This window comes from Nomascus leucogenys, chromosome 12, assembly GCF_006542625.1.
Source record: "Nomascus leucogenys isolate Asia chromosome 12, Asia_NLE_v1, whole genome shotgun sequence".
Lineage (NCBI taxonomy): Eukaryota > Metazoa > Chordata > Mammalia > Primates > Hylobatidae > Nomascus > Nomascus leucogenys.
Genome location: NC_044392.1, coordinates 74,990,787 through 75,010,568, shown reverse-complemented (window position 1 = coordinate 75,010,568; position 19,782 = coordinate 74,990,787). Strand labels below are relative to the sequence as shown.

Here is a 19,782-nt window from a genome sequence, read left to right as displayed (position 1 = left end):
GTCAGGCTGGTCTCGAACTCCCAAACTCATGTGATCTGCCTGCCTCGGCCTCCCAAAGTGCTGGGATTACAGGCGTGAGCCACTGCGTCAGGCGAAGGCCTCTGTATTTTATCTGACAATTCTAATTAGGTACCACTGAGATACATAGTCCTATTTGGCCCTGGCTGCCTTTAGACTATTATCTTGTTCTCATTTGAAGGACCTGCAGACCTTGGGTACTGACTTGAATTGTTGGATGTCCAGACTTGCAGTTCAGGCTCAGCTGACATTCTTGCCCTGGTGAGCTTCTATACCTTCCCCTTCGCCCTCTGAAGGTTGGCTGAATAATCAAACTGACAAAAGTCAGATTAATAAGAGAAGAGGCAGGCTGGGCACAGTGGCTCATGCCTGTAATCCCAATACTCTGGGAGGCTGAGGCAAGAAGATCACTGGAGCTCAAGAGTTTGAGACCAGCCTGCACAAAATAGTGGGAACCCATCTCTATAAAAAGTAAAAAAAAAATTAGCCAGGTATGGTGGCATGTGCCTATAGTCCCAGCTACTCAGGAGGCTGAGGCAGGAGGATCACTTAAGCCTTGGAGGTCAAGCCTACAGTGAGCCATGATCATGCGACTGCACTCCTTCTAGAGCGAGACCCTAACTCAAAAAAAAATAAAAAAATAAAAAAAAAGAAAAGAAAAAAGGAAAAAGTCATAGAAATTTATTAGTGTGCATGAGGAGAAATCACAGGGTGATTACTCTTATCCCCCATGTAGTACAGAAGGGAATATACCATCTTTACAAAGAATGAGAGCTCCAAGCATGGCCAAAAATAGATTATGGTGGTAAATCAGGTTATAGTGGCAAAACAAGTTACAGGAGGGAGAGAAGCAGACGCCTGACTAGGAAAGGTGGGTAGCAGCCCTCAGAGAGAATAGATGGTGGAAGCTTCTTTCAGACCTTTAAAGGTGTCAGAATCTCAGTAAATCCTTCCTAGATCTGGACAAGGAAGGGCCTCAGAGAAAGCCTGGCTACATTAATGCAGATTCTGTACAGATGCAAATCTGCCCTACAGGAGACAGTTTTGCAGGGCTACTGTACTGGGCTACTTTTTTTTTTTTTTTTTTTTTTTTGAGACAGGGTCTTGCTTTATCAGCCAGGCTGGAGTACAGCAGCATGATCATGGCTTAATGTGGTCTTGAACTCCTGGGATCAAGCGATCGTCCCACCTCAGCCTCCCTCATGACTAGCTAGGACTAAAGGCATGTACCATTACGACTGGTACATGTTTAAATTTTTATTTTTTGTAGCGATGGGGTCTCAATATGTTGCTCAGGCTGGTCGCGATCTCCTGGGCTCAAGCAATCCGCCGGCCTCAGCCTCCCAAAGTCTTGGGATTCCAAGTGTGAGCCACCACATCTGGCTTGCAAAGGCTAATTCTGATTGCAGGCCCTCTGAACAGTCATCTCAAAATATGTCAAAGAAGTATATTTTGGTGTGAAATATTTTGATTTCCTTCAAAGCCATTGTAGGGTTAATAATTGGCCTAATTTCAATATTGCTGTTTATTGGGAAATAGGGAGGCCCAAGGGGGAGAAGGGTGGGGAAATGGGCAGTTGGTGGAGTAGTCAGAACACACATAACATTTATTAAGTTTGCCTTCCTATATGACTGCAGTACATGGCACCTGTATTAGTCCGTTTTCATGGTGCTGATAAAGACATACCTGAGACTGGGAAGAAAAAGAAGTTTAATTGGACCTACAGTTCCACATGCCTGGGGAGGCCTCAGAATCATGGCCGGAGGTGAAAGGTACTTCTTACATGGCTGCAGCAAGAGAAAAATGAGGAAGAAGCAAAAGCGGAAACGCTGGATAAACCCATCGGATTTCATGAGACTTATTCACTATCATGAGAATAGCACAGGAAAGACCGGCCCCCATGATTCAATTATCTCCCCCTAGGTCTCTCCCTCAACACATGGGAATTCTGGGAGATACAATTCAAGTTGAGATTTGGGTGGGGACATAGCCAAACCGTATCAGCACCCCAAAACAATTACCATAGTAACATCGAAGATCATTGATCACAAAGCACAATACCAGATATAATAATGATGAACAAATTTTAATATTGCAAAAAGTACTGAATATTATGTGACACAGAGACATAAAGTGAGCACATGCTGTTGGAAAAATGGCACCAATAGATGTGCTTGAGGCAAGGTTGCCACAAACCTTCAATTTGTAAAAAAACAAACAAAAAAAAACAAAAGCAATGTCTGTGAAGAGCAATAAAGCAAATCACAATAAAACGAGGCATGCTGTTATCATCTAACAGGCACGTTTTGGTTTCAAAAAAAACTGGACATGTATTAAGATCTAATATGTATTTTACCATCCAGGAATTTTCTCAAGATTGTATTGCAGAAAATTTTAAAACCAGTTATTCTACTCTAATACAGTTATTTATTTTTCTTCAATATCACTTCTTTTCCAAGTATGTCTCTCTTGGACTGGTTTTAATCATTTGCCATATAAGGAGATATAGGCTTAATTTATAGCAGCCCTGAGTTAACAAAAAGAGATAATCCTGTTCGCTTATTTGATAATCCAGCTGAACCTGAAGTACTGATTTCAGCCTGTTCATCACTTGAATGGGCTGCCGTGGTTAGAGGGTTTCCAACACAGCTACTGGAAGACTTTTAAAAGGTAATGCTGTGATCCATGCAGCCAGGAAGGGGTTGGTCCCTCATAACTCTGCAGTCCTCTGGGCCCAGTTTTCTTTTTCCTCTCCCGGTTGATGACACTAGGCCCATTGGTGGTACGGCTTTGGGTTTCCCTCAGTCTCAAGGTCTCAGTCAGGGTGGGCGAAGTGGAAGAACAAGCCTTCTTGCAGACCACTGGTTGGTTGGCGGCCTTTGCCATAGCTAATCTGGTTGTTTTCAGGTCAGTGACAGTTAGGAGCGGGTTCGTTTGCTTTCAGAATCCATCTCCCCGTTCCTCTCAGGGTTCTTTGCCCCAAAGGACTTTGCCCTTCCTTACGCAGTGGACACCTTAGCACCCTCTGCAAACAGACAGTCCCGCAGAGGCCCTCGACCGAGTGTCACTCCATCTGTTTCGCGCTCCCAGGACAGGTGTAGCAGAAAGCAGTGCCCCAGGCCTCCAAGCGACGGTGAAGCAGGAACCAGGGGCTGCCAGCAGAGCAGCCCAGGTGCGTCGCCTTAGGGACAGAGCTGCCAAGTGCCGAGCTGGGGCTGCCAGAGCCGAGCCGGGAACGGCATTTGCCGGAGCCGAGGCGGAAGCCGGAGCATTTGGGGGACGGGACCGCGGGAACCCGGAAACGCCTGGGCTGCACCGAGCTGGCGGTGGCTACGGCGACGGGAGCCGGCGGCGCTGCAGGTCAGCGGTCGCGTAGGACCCAGCGGACTCGGCAGCCTGGGGCGCCCGGCGGAGCTGAACCGCGGCCCCCGGTGGTGGGCTCAGCCGGTCGAGCTGCGCGGGAGGTGAGTCCTCAGCGCACCCGGGGAGGGGCGGGAACCAGGAGGCCAGCGGCTGCGGGGCGGCCCGGGCAGCTCCTGGAGGAGGAGGAAGAGGAGGCATGCGAGGGGGCTGATGTGAAGGCTGTAGGGGTGAAGGGGACAGTATCGAAGACCTGAAATACAGTGCTAGCTAAGTAGGGATGGGAGCAGATGAGGTGACACGTTGTAACTCCGACGGACGACGTGCGGAATGTGCTGGGTGGAGGAGGAAAAAAGGCCCGAGGAGAGGGGTGTGTCAAGGGAATGAAGAAGGCAGTGTGTGCCTCAGCGCCTGGTGCGTGCGGAGCTAGTGACGGGTGGGCCCGGCTGGGGCCAGTCATTCCTTCAGTGAACATCCCATGAGCTCTCGCTCGGTGTTGAGCCCTGTGGTAGGCACAGATGCACCCGACCAGCACCTGGAGCTCAAGAAGCCGCAGGAACTTAAAGAAATGGAAAGGCTGCCCTTGGTAAGGCTAGTAAGAACACAAGGACTGTTTGAAGTGGGGTGAGGTTCTCATCAGAACAGGTGTGTGGGTGCATTGCTTTATAGTAAAAGACGATCTTTTATTATGTTCTCTTAAATGCAGTATTTGAAAATTAAGTCTTTTTGTTTTTGAAATCAACATTCGACTTTAGTAGTTAAAGATGAAATTTGGTGCAGTTTCTTACTTGGTGTTCTTATTCACTTTCACTGGTACACTCAGGGTGTTTCAAGGGAATACTTGTAAACTTAAATTTCTGATGCTAACTTTCCTCCCAACTGTTGATTCTATCTCTTCAGCATCTCAAATTTAGTTCTCCCCTTTTTCATTCCCACTACCTCTCTGCTAAATATGCTCGTCTTTCCTCTTCTTACTTGCACTATAGCAATAACTTCCAAACTGGACTTGTCCTCAGTCTGGCACCCTTCCAGTCACTTGCCTCCATACTACTTTTAAAGCCAAAGATCTTATGCCTTTCTTTTTTTTGGTTATTCCTTCCTCAGAAATACACAGTGACTCTCGATCGGCTTCAGAATAAAATGTAAATTATTTAGGGAGGCATTTAATAAATTTTATATTATTTAGGGAGGCTTCACATTTTTCCTTCAAAATTTGAGTCTGACAATGGCTCCGGTAAAATCAATATGTTTTTTTTTTTAAAGACGGAGTCTCACTCTGTCGCCCAGGCTGGAGTGCAGTGGCGCAATCTCAGCTCACTGCAAGCTCCACCTCCCAGGTTCACACCATTCTCCTGCCTCAGCCTCCTGAGTAGCTGGGGCTACAGGCGCCCACAGCCACGCCCGGCTAATTTTTTGTATTTTTAGTAGAGACGGGGTTTCACTGTGTTAGCCAGGATGGTCTCGACCTCGTGATCCACCCACCTCAGCCTCTCAAAGTGCTGGGATTACAGGCGTGAGCCACCAAGCCCGGCCCCCAATATGATTCTTTCTTTTTTCCTTTTATTCTATTAAACAAGTATTACTTTTTTTCCACATATCCAATTTTTTAGCCAAACTAGTCGTTAATTAGACGTCCAGTTTCTGAACATGCTATATGCCTGTCTGCCTTGGTGTTTGCTGTTATCATTTCTTCCTACAAAGAAGAAACAAGGAAGGCCTTCCTTGCTGTCTTTGTAGAAATTTTACTTATTCTTCAATTCCTTAAATGCCATCTCTTTCTTATGCAGCTTTCTGAAATCTGCCATAAATCCAGTTCATTCGTTTTTTCTTTTTCTTTTTCTCTTTTTTTGAGACAGAGTTTCGCTCTTGTTGCCCAGGCTGGAGTTCAATGGTGCGATCTCGGCTCACTGTAACCTCTGTCTCCCGGGTTCAAGTGACTCTTCTGCCTCAGCCTCCCGAAGTAGCTGGGATTACAGGTGCCTGCCACCAAGACCAGCTAATTTTTTTGCATTTTTAGTTGAGACGGGGTTTCACCATGTTGGCCAGGCTGGTCTTGAACTCCTGACCTCAGGTGATCCACCTGTCTGGACATCCCAAAGTGTTGGGATTACAGGTGTGAGCCACCACGCCCAGCCCATTTTTTTTTCTTCATGTGTGCTGGGCTTTATAAATCTTACAATCCTTGTTAAATTTGCTTTGTAATTTGAGAGTTCTATTATCCCTACTATAATGTAAGCTTCCTAAGGAAAGCATTTGTACTTACTACTTTTTTTTTTTTTTTTTGAGATGGAGTCTTGCTCTGTCACGTAGGCTGGAGTGCAGTGGCGTGACCCTCTCGCCTCACTGCCACGTCCGCCTTCCAGGTTCAAGAGATTCTTCTGCCTCAGCCTCTCGAGTAGCTGGGACTACAGGTGTGCGTCACCACACCTGGCTAATTTTTGTATTTTTAGTAGAGACGGGGTTTCGCCATGTTGGCCAGGCTGGTTTTGAACTCCTGGCCTCAAGTGATCCACCCACCTCACCTCCTAAAGTGTCGGAATTACAGGCATGAGCCACTGCACCCAGCCTGTACTTACTACATTTTTAAAGCACTTTAGTACTTGAACACATCATGATGTATTAGACTCTTAAATATTTGTTACATTAATCATGTAATGAAACAGTCTGTTATTGTGCTCCTGGAGACAAAATGAGCTCTTGAGTTGTTATAGAAACTTACTGTGGATTTAATATTGGAAAATGCTTTTCCGTTCCATGTTTTAGTACTTCATTTGATCCTAGTAATAAATCGTTGGTGTAGGATAGTTATTATCACTGCTATTTTATAGATAAGAATATTAAAGTTCAGACAGTCCAAATAATTTGCCCTGAGACCTACATATATGCCTTAGGCTGCCTCGATTATATTTGAAATGGATACAATTTGTGTCCTGAAACTTTTACTCAGTAGAAATTCAACATGTTGAACGAATGATTGGATAAGTTATAGAATCAATGGAAAGAATCTCATTTGAAAGCCTAAACTTGTTCAGTAGCCACGAAATATAACTTTTGAGCTTTTCCTTTCCTGAGAAGTATAGAGTGAAGTTTCTGTTTGATGTTAATCAACTGTGGATTTGTGTGTGTGTGTGTGTGTGCGTGTAAGTGTGAGAAATTTAGAGTAAGTTATAGACCTGTCTGGGTAACTGAAATAGCTTGAACATCATCACACTGACAGTTAATAATGTCATTCATGAGTATTAATTTATTATTAAATAAGATTCAGGTGAATATGAATTGGTAGCTTAACATTAGATTTTAATCCTCACAAAAGCAATGTATTCTTAAGTATGTTCAACTTAATTATCTCTATTAATGAAGGAGTGTAGTGGTTATATATTTTTAATCATTGTTTCTTTAATGTATCTTGTTATATAAATTTGAGTGTTTTATATATAAGTGTGAAAATGACTTTAGAAGCTACAATGTTGCTTAGCTTCTCTATCCAGATTGCCTGACCAGAACTCTTTCTAGTTTATCATCCATATTGGAGATACCATCTAAAATGAAACCAAAGAGCCAGTTTAAAATAAATTGCTGTACTTAGAGATAAGAAGAAGTTTGATTGAAAAGGTATGCTAGGTCAGGAAGCATAGTAGAAATTAGAATTAAGATGAAGCTCAAACTGGGCTGGGTACGGTGGCTCATGCCTGTAATCCCAGCATTTTGGGAGGCCCAGGCGGGCGGATCACGAGGTCAGGAGTTTAAGACCAGCCTGACCAGCATGGTGAAACCCTTTCTCTACTAAAAATACAAAAATTATCCGGGCGTGGTGGTGGACGCCTGTAGTCCCAGCTACTCGGGAGGCTGAAGCAGGAGAATTGCTTGAACCTGGGAGGCGGAGGTTGCAGTGAGCCAAGATCGTTCCATTGCACTCCAGCCTGGGTGACAGAGTGAGACTCCATCTCAAAAAAAAAAAAAAAAAAATGAAGCTGAAACTTTGAGGTCATGTCAGATAAAATGCTAAGAAATAAGCTCATTCCACAAAGTATCTACATAGGGCTTTATATCTACCCAGAGCCTAGTTTTTTCTGTAAAAGTTATGTAAGTTTTTTTTCTAAATTCATTTATGCTATAAAACCAATTTCAAACAGCATTTCTAATAGTATTTTCTATCATGAGTAGGTTTTATAAAGGTATTCGATGAATAAGGCATTGTAGTATAATAATCACTTTATTTGATTTATATTCCTTAATCATAACCACTCTACAAAATACATACTATTATTTATCACCATTTTATAGATAAGGGAAAGGAGGGACAGAGAGATTAAATAATTTGCTGTACTAAGTTGTAGAGACAGAATGTGAACTCAGTCTGAGACCAAAGGCGTACTTTTATATACTATGGTGACCGACCCTCTAATACTTGGATGTGCTTTTTTGTTTTTTAAATAATTTTTTGTAGAGATGAAGTCTTATTATGTTGGCTTGGCTGGTCTTGAACTCCTGGCCTCAGGCAATCCTCCCACCATGGCCTCTGAAAGTGTTGAGATTACTGGTGTGATCAGTCCATAGACATGCTTAAACACAGGCTTTACTGCAAAGACTATGGGTTTTGACCGAGATAAATCTTGGTTCATGTCTGAGCTCTGACAAGTTATGCAAGACAAGCCATACACTTAATATCTCAGAACCTCTGTTTCTTAATCTGTAAAATGAATACCGCCTTTTACAGATTAAATGAGATCTAAATGAGATAATACCTGTAAATCACCTAGCACAATGCCTGATATACTGTAGGTATTCAAGATTCTCTTACTATTTTTACTTCTCTCATGAAGTACAGTTATTACAGTTATTAGAAAACATTTAATGCAAACCAGTTTTGACCTGCATTTGCCTTTTTTTTTTTTTTTTTGAGACAGGGTCTCACTGTCACCTTGGCTGGAGTACAGAGGCGTGATCTCAGCTCACTGCAACTTCTACCTCCCTGGCTCAAGTGATCTCCCACCTTAGCCTCCCGAGTAGGTGGAACTACTGGCATATGCCACCATGCCTGGCTAATTTTTGTATTTTTTGTAGAGACAGCTTTCACCATGTTGCCCAGGCTGGTCTCAGACTTCCGGGCTCAAGTGATCTGCCCACCTCAGCCTCCCAAAGTGCTGGGATTGCAGGCCTGAGCCACCATGTCCAGCCCCTGCATTTGTCTTTTATGTTATTACACAGAGTTATGAAGAGATCATTCTCCCACAATAAATATTGTGGAGTTTATTTATTATTTTATAAATTCAATATAGAGTAAATGCTTAATATATGAAAGGTGCTGGTACGGAGAAGCAGGAAATACAGTGAATAGAAGAAGGAAGTGTGTATCATTTGTCAACAAATTAGTCTGATAAAATTTATGAGTGCTATTGTAAAAGGTATATGCAAAATGGCATAAGAGTATAGTAGAGTGAAGGATTCAATCTGCTTGGAAGACATATGAAACTTTACTGAAACTTGTATTTTGAGTCCTGTAAGATATGTAGAGGTTCTGCAAATAGAGAAGGGAGAAGAGGTGTTTAAAAAGAGGAATATTTGTTCAGTGAATGCATGAAAGAACAAGATTGAGACAGGTAATAGTTTATGGCAGGAAATGTAGGCTGGGACCAGATTATGAGGGCTGTTTTATATGAAGGAGTTTGGACTCTATCCTCTATTTTGTAAGAAGTCAGTTAAACTTTACAAACAGGGAAAGGCACAGTGACTCATGCCTGTAATCCCGGCATTTTGGGAGGCCTAGGTGAGAGGATCACTTGAGGGCAGGAGTTTGAGACCGGCATGGGCAATGAAGCAAGACCCCGGCTCTACAAAAAATAAAAAAATTATCTGGTTGTGGTGGCATGCGGTTGTAGGTCTAGCTACTTGGGAGACAGAGGCAGAAGGATTGCCTGAGCCAAGAAGGTTGAGGCTGCAGCGAGCCGTGATCACAACACTGCACTCCAGCCTGGGTGACAGAGTCAGACTTGGTCTCAAAAAAACCCCCCCCAAAAAAAAACAAAAACAGAAGAGATGTGATCAGACCTATGTCTTATTAAGACATCTGCCATACGGAGGCTAGATTAGAGTTGAGAGCATCTAAGCTTGCCCTCTTCAGTTAGGCAGACTGGCATAAGACTTGAACAGTAAATGTAGAACAAACATAATTAATATATATTTATATTCTCTGTAGCTTAAGCTTATAGTATGTGTAAACTTCTAAGACTGTAGGTTTACCTGGAAGTGGTTGCAATTTCATGTTTAGAAAGGTGTTTGTTAAAAAAACAAAACTATACAGCATTTGGATTCGAATATTGGAATCTTGTTCTCAAGGGAAGGTGGTAATCTAACATTAATTATTTAAACACAGTCAGCAGCTAGGATTTTTTAAAGTTTGAAAACCTTTGACAACAAAGGAAGATAAATCGTTCTGTAAAGGCATATGCACCGTAAGTTTATCACAGCACTATTCACAATAGCAGAGACATAGAATCAATCTAGATGCCCATCAGTGGTGAACTGGACATAAAACTATGGTACATATATACCCTGGAATACTATGCAGCTATAAGACAATGAGACTATGGCCTTTGCAGCAACATGGATGGAGCTGAAGGAAAGCAAATTAATGCAGGAACAGAAAACTAAATACCGCATGCTCTCAGTTGTAAGTTGGAGCTAAACATTGAGTACATATGAACACAAAGAACGGGTCACAGTAGACATTGAGGTCTATTTAAGGGTGCAGGGTTGGAGGTGGGTAAGGATTGAAAAATTGCCTATTGGGTATTATGCTGATTACCTGGGTGACAAAATTATCTATACACCAAACCCCCAGGACACACAATTTACCCATGTAACAAACGTGCATACCTACCCCTTACCTTCAATCTAAAATAAAAGTTGGAAAAAAAAAAAAGAATGTCAGTTGTCAGACCACAAATCCATAAAAACTGCTCATTCTATATTGTTTTAAATTATTTTCACATTAAATTTTTTAAAATCATTTATGAATGCTGCAAAGAAAACTATTTTAAGGCCCCTCACCATTCAGGTTTATCCTCAGGCTGAATAGCTAAACATTGTTCTCGATTACCCTTCTATGCTTTATTTATTTAAGGCAGGGTCTTACTCTGTCACACAAGAAGGAGTGCAGTAGGCCCGGTGCAGTGGATCACACCTGTAATCCCAGCACTCTGGGAGGTGGAGGCGGGCGGATCACCAGAGGTCAGGAGTTTGAGAACAGCCTAATGAACATCGCGAAACCCCGTCTCTATTAAAAATACAAAAAAAAAAAAAAAATTAGCTGGGCGTGGTGGCAGGCGCCTGTAATCTCTGTAATCTCAGCATCTCAGCTACTCGGGAGGCTGAAGCAGGAAAATCACTTGAACTCGGGAAGTAGAGGTTGCAGTGAGCCAAGATCGCACCATTGCACTCCAGCTTGGGCGACAAGAGTGAAACTCCATCTCAGAAGGAAGGGAGGAAGGGAGGAAAGGAGGGAGAGAGGGAGGGAGGGCAGTGATGTGAGTATGGCTCATTGCTCCTGGCCTCGAGCAATCCTCCAGCCTCAGCTTCTCGAGTAGCTGGGAGTATAGATAGGCACACACCACAACATCCGGCTAATTTTTAAAAGTTTTTTGTAAAGACAGAGTCTGACTATGTTGCCCAGGCTGGTCTGGAACTCCTGGGCTCAAGGGATCCTCCCACCTTGATCTCCCAAAGTGCTGGGATTATAGGCGTGAGACACGTGCCTGGCCTTTGTATGCTTTAATACCTAAACATTTGAAAAATCATTGGAAAATGCTAGAACCTTGTAATGTTAGTGCGTGGGGAGCAACTCTATCTTAATGAGTAATTATATTTTACTTTCTGCGTGTAGATACGTTTCAGTTGGCACGTTTTGATACATGTAGTAGTATATCTGAGATTGAGCAATAAATTATGTTTAAAGGAGTCAACTTGAATAGTCTAGTATGGACAGGGAGACTAAAATTGGGAAATTTTTTTCTCTAGCTTATAAGCTTTATATCTGATTATATGTTATTAATATTTCAAGTTATAAAAACAAACATACTAATGAAAATAGTGACAATCTGTACTGTTTTGCCTTTTATGTCCTTTTTTCCTCCTACCCGTACCTATCTGTGTCTTTTAAAACAGCAAAGAGGCCGGGCGGAGTGGCTTATACCTGTAATCCCAGCACTGTGGGAAGCTGAGGCAGGATGGCCTGAGCCTGAGACCAGCCTGGGCAACACAGGGAGACCCCATCTTTACAAATAAAAAAATATTTAAAAAATTTAGTTAGGTGTAGTGGCACATGCATGTGGTTGCAGCTACTCAGGAGGCTGAGGTGGGAGGATAGCTTGAGCCCAGGAGGTAGAGGCAGCAGTGAGCCGTGGCATGCCACTGCACTCCAGCCTGGGGAACAGAGTGAGACCCTGTTTCAAAAAATATAAAATAAAATAAGAAAATAAGAAATAAAATAATAAAACAAATTGATGTTTTCCAAACTAAGCGGTAGTAGAAGAATTGCTTTGTAACCCTGGCTAAATCCTTGTTTTTTCTATGGAAATGTTACGGTTAAACATTTAGGTTTGTGAGCAAAAAGTGGATGGGTCAGTTTTCTATGAGAAGATTACTAGAGTAGTTTCTCATTCATTTAGTATCTTTGTTGTTACTGAGTCCAGGATATATTTTAAAAAGTATTTATTGAGTGCATACTGTGTGCAAGGAATTGTTCTGTGTACTCTTCAGTAAACCAGTTTTCCTAATAATTAATTTTTTAAAATATAGCAACTTAATTTCATCCAATCTTTCTCTGAAACATATTTAACGCTTTCTTCTGGAATAGACATAGAGTGTTCCCTTTGGCAGCACATATACTAAAATTCGAACGTTATGGAGAAGATTAGCATGGCCCTTGCTCAAGGATGCTACACAAATTCATGAAGCATTCCGTTAGGGAAGAAAAAATAGATGTAGAATTGGAAACATTACATTTAAAAAATACAGACTTAGATCCTCATATTAATTTCTTGTGACTGCTGTAACAAATTATCACAAATTTTATGGCTTAAAACAACAGCAATTTATTCTCTCACAGTTCTGGAGACCAGAAATCCAAAATTAATATAATTGAGTTGAAATCTAATTGTCAGCAAGGCCTCACTCCATCTGGTTGCTCTGGGAGAGCATCCATTCCTTTCCTCTTCCAGCTTCTGTTGGCTGACAATATTCCTTTGCTTGTGCCTGCATCACTCTAATATCCAAGGACAGCATCATCAAATCTCTCTCAGCTTCATCTTTATATTGCATTCTTCTCTTGTGTATCTGTATTCTCCTTTTCTTTCTTTTCTTTTTTATTTGAGACAGAGTCTCACTCTGTTGCCCAGGCTGGAGTGCAGTGGCGTGATCTCGGCTCACTGCAAGCTCCACCTCCTGGGTTCATGCCATTCTCCTGCCTCAGCCTCCCGAGTAGCTGGGACTACAGGCGCCCGCCACCATGCCCGGCTAATTTTTTATATTTTTAGTAGAGACAGTGTTTCACCATGTTAGCCAGGATGGTCTACATCTCCTCTATCTTATGATCCGCCCACCTTGGCTTCCCAAAGTGCTGGTATTACAGACGTGAGCCACCGTGCCCGGCCTCCTTTCCTTTTCTTTTTTTTTTAAATTTTATTATTATTATACTTTAAGTTTTAGGGTACATGTGTACAACGTGCAGGTTTGTTACATATGTATACATGTGCCATGTTGGTGTGCTGCACCCATTAACTCATCATTTAGCATTAGGTATATCTCCTAACGCTATCCCTCCCCCCTCCCCCCACCCCACAACAGTCCCCAGCGTGTGATGTTCCCCTTCCTGTGTCCATGTGTTCTCATTGTTCAATTCCCACCTATGAGTGAGAACATGCGGTGTTTGGTTTTTTGTCTTTGCGATAGTTTGCTGAGAATGATGGTTTCCAGTTTCATCCATGTCCCTACAAAGGACATGAACTCATCATTTTTTATGACTACATAGTATTCCATGGTGTATATGTGCCACATTTTCTTAATCCAGTCTATCATTGATGGACATTTGGGTTGATTCCAAGTCTTTGCTATTGTGAATAGTGCCACAATGAACATACATGTGCATGTGTCTTTATAGCAGCATGATTTATAATCCTTTGGGTATATACCCAGTAATGGGATGGCCGGGTCAAATGGTATTTCTAGTTCTAGATCCCTGAGGAATCGTCACACTGACTTCCACAATGGTTGAACTAGTTTACAGTCCCACCAACAGTGTAAAAGTGTTCCTATTTCTCCACATCCTCTCCAGCACCTGTTGTTTCCTGACTTTTTAATGATGGCCATTCTAACTGGTGTGAGATGGTATCTCATTGTGGTTTTGATTTGCATTTCTCTGATGGCCAGTGATGATGAGCATTTTTTCATGTGTCTTTTGGCTGCGTAAATGTCTTCTTTTGAGAAGTGTCTGTTCATATCCCTCCCCCACTTGTTGATGGGGTTGTTTTTTTCTTGTAAATTTGTTTGAGTTCATTGTAGATTCTGGATATTAGTCCTTTGTCAGATGAGTAGGTTGCAAAAATTTTCTCCCATTCTGTAGGTTGCCTCTTCACTCTGATGGTAGTTTCTGTTGCTGTGCAGAAGCTCTTTGGTTTAATTAGATCCCATTTGTCAATTTTGGCTTTTGTTGCCATTGCTTTTGGTGTTTTAGACATGAAGTCCTTGCCCATGCCTATGTCCTGAATGGTGTTGCCTAGGTTTTCTTCTAGGGTTTTTATGGTTTTAGGTCTAACATGTAAGTCTTTAATCCATCTTGAATTAATTTTTGTATAAGGTGTAAGGAAGGGATCCAGTTTCAGCTTTCTACATATGGCTAGCCAGTTTTCCCAGCATCATTGATTAAATAGGGAATCCTTTCCCCATTGCTTGTTTTTGTCAGGTTTGTCAAAGATCAGATAGTTGTAGATATGCAGCATTATTTCCTTTTCCAGGCCGCGTGCGGCGGCTCATGCCTGTAATCCCAGCACTTTGAGAGGCCGAGGTGGGTGGATCACCTGAGGTCAGGAGTTCGAGACCACCCTGGCCAACATGGTGAAACCCTGTCTCTACTAGAAATACAAAAATTAGCCGGGCATGGTGGTGCAAGCCTATAATCCCAGCTACTCAGGCGACTGAGGCAGGAGAATCGCTTGAACCCAGGAGGCAGAGGTTGCAGTGAGCCGAGATCACACCATTACACTCCAGCCTGGGCAACAGAGCAAGACTCCATCTCTCTCTCTCTCTCTCTCTCTCTCTCTCTCTATCTATATATATATATATATATATATATATATATATATTCCAGCTTTATTGAAGTGTTTATATATATTATATGTATTAATTAAATATTTGATGGCTGATTTCCATCTGGAGAATTGTGTGATAACTGTATTTTTTTTTATTTCTATCTCCAATCTTCTTAGTTTTGAGTCTTTACTAATGATTAGTGCCTGTAGACCCTACCTGGCTTTTACACAAGTCTCTGTTCTTTGTAGAATATCTTTAACTGTTGTAAGTGGTGGGAAGTGACCATAACAGAATGAGGTAGAGCAGAATTGCATGAGAGTGTGGGGAAATGGGAGGATGGGAAGGAGTAAGTTCATTTTTACATGGCACCACACATTGAAAGGAGATCTTAGAGATATTAAGTCGTTTTGTTTTCCAAATCAATACATTTCTGTATAGAGTACAATAGTGCTGAACGATTTTTATCTAAACATTAGAATGCAAATAGGTTTTATATTTGTATAGATAAAGAAATATCTGAATACTCTTGGTTTTATTTGAATCTAGGAATGGAAATTTTGCAGCCTATGAAAGAACAAGTCAAAAATGGATACTACTGTAACTTGCGTACAGGTGATATTTTCTTAGTAAACAGTTACCTGACACCTTAAGGAAGAAAGAAAAGGAGAAACAATGAAAAGCTGTTTAACTTAGAATGTGATAGGAGCCTGTAAGTTATGAAGAGTTGGTTAAATGTTATTGAGCAAAATTTTGCTTTTCTTAAGCACTGAAGAGGGAAATAATTTAGGGGAGGCTATTGTTTCTATCATAAAAATTGAGTTTATTATATCTGTAGTGTAAATTACTTTCTACTCATTTCTTTGACTTATATAAAAAAGGTTTTTGGATTTTCCACGAGATTATTATGGATTTCAAGTACAAGATATTGTTGCTCTTCTTCTTGAGTACTGTAGCTACTTCTGAGGTAGTTAGAAAAGAATATATACAAATACCAGTGTCAAAAGTGAAATCAATTGTGATGAATTTTGTCATTATTTAGCCTGTAATGATAGGTTATGGTTTTAAAGTTTTGGCATCATGGAAGATAATGGACAAAAAATTTCAACTGAGCTCAGCATTTCTGTATGTATATACTTTTTTCTGTTGATTTATTTGGAAAAAACCTTAAAATGTTTGTTTTTTACCCTAATAGTTGTCTCTGACCAGTGTATAATGTGACATATTTGCATGGCACTTTGTAACTTGTGTGTTTTCATATATACTCTCTTATGTCATTAACCTCTAGTAGACTGATATTATTACTAAGGAAGTATAGTGTTTAGAAAATGTAAATATAGCTTACTCTAAAAATCATAACTTAGGAATTTAGCCCTTGTTTTTATAATAGAAGGAAAACTGACTTACAGAATATCTAAGATAGTAGGTAGTCTAAAAATGTATATGAATTTTATTTTATTTTATTACTTATTTATTTATTTTTGAGACAGAGTCTTGCTCTGTTGCCCAGGCTGGAGTGTAGCGGTGGGATTTCGGCTCACTGCAACCTCCTCCTCCCAGGTTTGAGAAATTCTCGTGGCCTTAGCCTCCTGAGTAGCTGGGATTACAGGCGTGTGCCACCATGCCTGGCTAATTTTTGTATTTTTAGTAGAGACAGGGTTTTGCCATGTTGACCAGGCTTGGCTCGAACTCCTGGCCTCAAGTGATCCACTCACCTCAGCCTCCCAAAGTGCTGGGATTACAGACATGAGCCACTGCACCCAGCCTGTATATGAATTTAGTACAATTTTAAAACATTGACTAAACATTTAGTTTTTTAGGACTTTTAGTGGCTGGAGACATATCAGCAAAATGCAGATATTGTCTCAGAATGATAAGCTTTATACACAGACTGAAAAAGTATACAGACTATACATTGGTGAGCCTCTGGAAATAAGTCTGTAGTAATACTGATTTTAGGGTTTACCTACACCTACAAGGATGTATTCTTTCTTTTTTTTTTTTTTTTGAGACAGAGTCTTGCTGTGTTGCCCAGGCTGGAGTGCAGTGGCACAATCTCAGCTCACTGCAACCTCCGCCTCTTGGGTTCAAGTGATTCTTGTGCCTCAGCCTCCTGCATAGCTGGGATTACAGGCGCGCACCACAACGCCCAGCTAATTTTTTGTATTTTTAGTAGAGACAGGTTTTGCCATGTTGCCCAGGCTTTGAACTCCTGAGCTCAGGCAATCCGCCCGCCTTGGCCTCCCAAAGTGCTGGAGTTACAGGTGTGAGCCACAGCGCCCGGCCTGTATTCTATTTTTGAAAAGATGAATATAAATTATTGGTATATGGTGTTTTGAATATTTTAGAACTTGGTGTAGATCTCTAATGCAATTAATGAAGATATAAATAATTTATCAGTATCTCATTAATTTGAGGATGGGGTGGTAGTAAGTGTGCATTAATGAAACATATACATTATATAATGTGTGTATATATATATATATATATATATATTTTTTTTTTTTTTGAGACGGAGTCTCGCTCCGTCGCCTAGGCTGGAGTGCAGTGGTGCGATCTCGGCTCACTGCAAGCTCCGCCTCCCGGGTTCGCGCCATTCTCCTGCCTCAGCCTCCCGAGTAGCTGGGACTGCAGGCGCCCGCCAACACTCCCGGCTAATTTTTTGTATTTTTAGTAGAGACAGGGTTTCACCGTGTTAGCCAGGATGGTCTCGATCTCCTGACCTTGTGATCCGCCCGCCTCGGCCTCCCAAAGTGCTGGGATTACAGGCTTGAGCCACTGCTCCCGGCCTATAATGTATATTTTTTAAATATTTAGACCTGTAAAGTAACTCGTAATTGGCTGATAAAACTTTGTAAAGCAATGATCTTTGGGAGCTGCTTTAATAAAAATGAAGGTAACTAGCAGATCACATATATTTAAACTATAGATTTTAGTGTGTTTGAAAATCTTTTTCTCTTAAGAGTATTAAATAATTACTGAAAATATCTTTGAACATGAAATAAGCTAATATTTTTTGTATAAAATGCAAAAGTAAATTCTAACCAAGCCATCATCCAAACTCATTAAATCCAAATGAATGGAGTTTAGATGAATGAAATTTTCTTGTATATTTTCCCCCAAGAGGTGAGAAGAGATTTAAAAATAATAAAACTCAACTTTATAAATATCAAACTTCCAAAATTTTAGAGGAGAATTAGTGATTAGAAAGCAAGTTCAAGATCTATTAGGGTGACAAACAAAACCCTGAAATATTTTTTGGGCACAGGACTGTAAAGGATTTATGGAAGTGCTAGCAATGTGATTGCTGTATCAAATCAGTGTGATTGTAATCTCTACACTCATACCCAAAGATTATAATTATGGATCATTATAATAATTATACAATAGTTGATTATTATATGTTATATTTTACTATATAGATATACTCAACGTTTACATTTTACAAATTTATGTGGAACTTTTAGGAGAAAAAGTTGAAATTAGATTAATAGAATTGTGTGTGTGTGGGTGTGTGTGTGTTTCAGAACTGGAGGGGAGTGGGATGAAGAGAAGTTGGATAACGGCTACAAAAATACAGTTGGGGGCCAGGCGCGATGGCTCATGCCTGTAATCCCAGCACTTTTTGGAGGCCTATATGGGCGGATCACAAGGTGAGGAGATCGATATCAACCTGACCAACATGGTGAAACCCCATCTCTACTAAAAATACAAAAAATTAGCTGGGCGTGGTGGCGGGCACCTGTAATCCCAGCTACTCAGGAGGCCGAGGCAGGAGAATCTCTTGAAACCGGGAGGCAGAGGTTGGAGTGAGCTGAGATCGTGCCACTGTACTCCAGCCTGGCGACAAAGCGAGACCCCGTCTCAAAACAAAACAAAAAAACAGTTGAATAGAAGGAATACGTTTTAGTATTTGATAATACAGTAGGGAAATATATTATTTATTTATTTTTTCAAGATGGAGGTTGCCTCCCAGGTTCAAGCGATTCTCCTGCCTCAGCCCCCTTTGTAGCTGGGATTACAGGCACCCACCACTACGCCTGGCTAATTTTTGTATGCTTAGCAGAGACGAGGGTTCACCATGTTGGCCAGGCTGGTCTCAAACTCCTGACTGCATGATCCGCCGGCCTTGGCCTCCCAAAGTGCTGGGATTACAGGCATGAGCCACCGTGCCCGGCCTTATTTTTTAATTTTATTTTACATTTAATTAATTATTTTACATTTCAAAATAGCTAGAAGAATTGTAATGTTCTCAACATAAAGATTAGTTTGTTGGATATCCCAATTAACCCTCATTTAATCATTACACATCATATACATGTATGAAAATATCACATGTACTCCCAAAAGAAGTAGATCTGATATATCGGTTAAAAAGTACAAAAACAAGAAATAGAGGGGGCCTGAGAAGTCATATGAAATATTAAATTTTTAAAAATAGGATAAAAACACTTGTGGCTAAGCCGGATAATTGATTCCCCTGGGGGGAAGAGGTAGAGTTGTAGATTAAAGGGGCCTTTGCATCCCCATAGCTTAGCTCCCATTTAGGAGTGAGAACATATGATGTTTGGTTTTTCATTCCTGAGTTACTTCACCTAGAATAATGGTCTCCAATTCCATCTGGGTTGCTGTGAATGTCATTATTTCATTTCTTTTTATGGCTGAGTAGTACTCCATCGTATATATACCACAATTTCTTTGTTGATTAATAGACATTTGGACTGGTTCCATATTTTCATAATTGCAAATTGTGCTGCTATAAACATACGTGTGCAAGTATCTTTTTCATAAAATGACTTTTTTTCCTCTGTCTAGATACCTAGTAGTGGGATTGCTGGATCAAATGGTAGTTCTACTTTTAGTTCTTTAAGGAATCTCCACATTGTTTTCCATAGTGGTTACACTAGTTTACATTCCAACCGGCAGGGTAAAAGTGTTCCCTTTTCAACACATCCATGCCAACATCTATTTTTATTTTTATTTTTTGATTTTGGCTGTTCTTGTGGGATTAAAGTGGTATCACATTGTGGTTTTGATTTGCATTTCCCTGATAATTAGTGATTTTGGGCATTTTTTCATGTTTATTGGCCATTTGTATATCTT

The 19,782-nt window shown here is 40.9% G+C and overlaps 1 protein-coding gene and 1 non-coding gene across 3 annotated transcripts in view; both read left to right on the top strand.

The window, feature by feature from the left end:
• Positions 1-3,095: 3,095 nt before the first annotated feature.
• Positions 3,096-19,782, top strand: part of SLC35A3 (solute carrier family 35 member A3) — a 54,979-nt gene continuing 38,292 nt past the window's right edge. For both annotated transcript variants that reach the window (XM_004090002.3, XM_030825006.1), the window contains exon 1: positions 3,096-3,482. The gene's annotated coding sequence lies outside the window, so the exon portion shown is untranslated. The remainder of the gene's footprint in view (positions 3,483-19,782) is intronic.
• On the top strand, positions 12,240-12,342 carry LOC115837730. Its single transcript, XR_004032789.1, has one exon. It is a non-coding gene; the product is annotated as a U6 spliceosomal RNA (small nuclear RNA).